Genomic DNA, 3230 nt, shown 5'->3' with positions numbered 1-3230 from the left:
CCGCCCCCAGAGATTCTGATTTAATTGATTAAAAGAGGTGCCTGGGCACCAGGGATATTTGAAATTCCCCCGGCGATGCTAGGAGGGTTGAGAGGCACAGTGTTCCATGCCAGGAGTGGGACGCAGCTTCTAAGGTGGCACCCAGGGTGCCCCCCTTTCGATCTATGTGTCCCTGTGGAGCCCTTCCCACACTGGTGCAGGCTTGATCAACAGGATGTGGCAGAAGAGATGGTAGGTCACTTCCAAGGTGAGAGAAGAGACTTCCACCTTGATCGCTCCTACTCTCTCTCGGATCACTTGCTCCAGAGGAAGGATGCCAGCCTTTGGCATGAGTGACTCTACAGAGAGTCTCACATGGTGAACCGAGGCGTCCAGCCGATTACATTTGCATTGGGAGGGACCCTCTTCTTGGACCTTGTAGGCTCCAGTCCCAGTAAAGACTTCATTGACCACAACCTCAAGAGAGAGCTCGAACGAGACGCCCCCAGCTGATGCCTGGTCCTCACACTCTGTGAGGTAAGACATGTTTGCCATCTTAAGCTGCTGAGTTTTGGACTAATGCGTTACACAACGTATTTAGTTGCTAATATACTAACTAAATCTTAACAATCTTTTCTTTCGCGGTCGAACTGCGTTGCCCTCTTCCAAGAAACTTTCCCAGATTGCCACATTCCAGAATAATATTTATTCCCTCCAAAGTCCTATAGTAGTTAACATTAAGTATAGTTTAATATACTACATAATATTAATTACATGTTATATATAATAACATAATTTGTATTATATTCATAATATATAATTATACATTTATATAACATACATAGATGTGTAATTTGTGTAGAAATAGAACAATCGCATTGTCATTTACTGTTGTATAACACTGCATTTATTATTTTATTCAGTATTATTCAAACTCAGTCATTTGAATTCCACTTTTACAATTTTTTTCTTCTGTCTGTGTCTGGGTGTAATCTAAACTATTATTTACTTAATATTCTTCTTTAAATATATTTTTTAGAACATGAAATCAATGTATTTTAAATGACAATGTTACATCATTGCCCTGGTGAAACGTCTCTACCTCTGACCATAAACAGAAAGTAACTGCAACAATATTAAAAAAAAGAAAAATGATCACATTCAATTCCAGCAATATGTTGTTGCTGTCTATTAGGTTGAGCTTGAGGCCTGCTCTTTGTTATAAATTTGAAAAGGGGTAGGATGTGGGAGGAATAGCAAATTTTAGTGAAGCTTTAATGAACTGCTACTTAATCAGATTTAAGGAGAGTAAAAAAGAATATCTTTCCACTCTGTTTCAACATTTTAAACATCAGAGTCCACATATAAACAGTCCACATTAACTTCCTGTGCCCCTGTGGTACTTGATACAGAACTAGGAAAACATTGGTTTAATTAACGTACTATTTAATGGAACCACTATTATATGCCTAACTCAGGAAATATGAAAATATATAACTCAGAGAAGCTCACATTGTGGTAGAACATTTATAAAGTCATCTTACTTTTATTTCTCAATCTGTTTAATAATTAACCGATGATTTTGTTGAAAGAAAAAAATCTACATAATACTCTTTCATGGCAACTTTTATGCGTGCACCTCATCCAGGCCCAAAGAACATGTGAGGAATCAGTGTACACCATCTCATAAAGTCCTTCTGAGAAAACTAGGACCTCGCTATTGTCTCTATTTTGCAAACAATCAAGAGAATCACAGGCCCATTGAAGTACCCACAGTGCCCAGCCAGCAAGCGTGGAGTAGAGCATCAGTCTACTCACGTGACACAACTTGGAAAAATTGTCCGTTAGGATCAGATTTTCTCATCTATTTCTATGCTACAATCTGTTTCTTTCTGTTCTATAAATTGTTCATTAGGTAAAAATATTGACAAAAAATTACTTGGGGCAAATCATGTGAATTATTTGAGCTACCAGCTATACAGTCCAATGTGAAACAAAGTGACATTCTGGTTTGGATTAGCTCAAACCCAGTTTCCCAAGGCCAATCAGCAATGGCATAAATTAATCAAGATTAATTATGCCTGGCTCACCAAAGTGAAAATAATCCACGATATCTATCTCTGAGGGTTCTTTTTTCCCCTTCCTTTTAGGAATTTTAACTTTCTAAACATTGGAGTGTAATGGACCTGAAATGTGAGCCTTGTATAAAAGAACCACACGTTTCTCTCCATTCTGAAGATTTTAGCCACCCCCTTCTCCATATTCATCTAGATATCTTCCCTGCTGATAATTACCTGTCATCTGGGCAGTCCCTGACACACACACACACACACACACACCCCCAAGCGCGCGCACGCGTATGCACATTCTCCAGGCCAGGATATACATGTGCTTAGATAACTTACTGTCTAAACCATCTTCCCATTTCCTCTCTTGGATTTTATCTGCTGATTCCCTCATTCTGTAAAACAAAACAATACCAGAACTAGCTGCCACTTATCTTCATAGATGGATGAATAGACAGGATCAAAAGTACATGTGCTTTGAAAGATAGTGATTTTAAAAATGTATGTTGAATTTACTGTCCTCAAATGTCTTGAGAGATATGGTGGCAGGAGAGAAGATACATTAAAAATGTGTAATTTCTCTTCTATAATGATTCAAGGAGAGCTGTCACAAAGATTTTGTGAGAAGCTGAATGGACAGTTTACAAGAGCTGAAGGAGTTTGGCTGCTGATTTAATTGTGGTCCAAATCCTGAGTTTGCAGAATGTGTGTGCCCTTTTAACAGCCTCTATCAGTCTTTTTTTCCTACTCTCTAAAAGAAACTAATACTATCTAGAGAAATACTATCAGGTTTGGGGCTCTCATTTATGAGATTTCCTTATGACAGTAGTTGATGCTTGTAACTTGTTTTATGATAGTTATATTTACCTCTGAGCTTTTCTCCATTTTCTTGTCCTTCTATCATGAAGATATCCACTGCTTAATATTTTAAAACATTTATTCATGAAGCTATCTATTAAATAATATATGCTTAAATAATATATAATTGGGCTTTATTTTTGAAATGGTACCATGAACCTTCTGAGATTTATGTTTCTGAAATTCAACCGGTGCTGTGTATCTCAATCATTTTCTCTTCTCTGTGTTATCCCATTGTATAAATGCACCTCAATAAATGTATTTATTCATTTGGCCATGAACATATGCTTGCTTCTAGTACTTTGCTATTAAAAATAGCACTGGTCC

The sequence above is a fragment of the Pteropus vampyrus genome, unplaced genomic scaffold (genome assembly GCF_000151845.1).
Source record: "Pteropus vampyrus isolate Shadow unplaced genomic scaffold, Pvam_2.0 Scaffold124, whole genome shotgun sequence".
Classification (NCBI taxonomy): Eukaryota; Metazoa; Chordata; class Mammalia; order Chiroptera; family Pteropodidae; genus Pteropus; species Pteropus vampyrus.
This window is presented reverse-complemented; position numbering follows the sequence as displayed.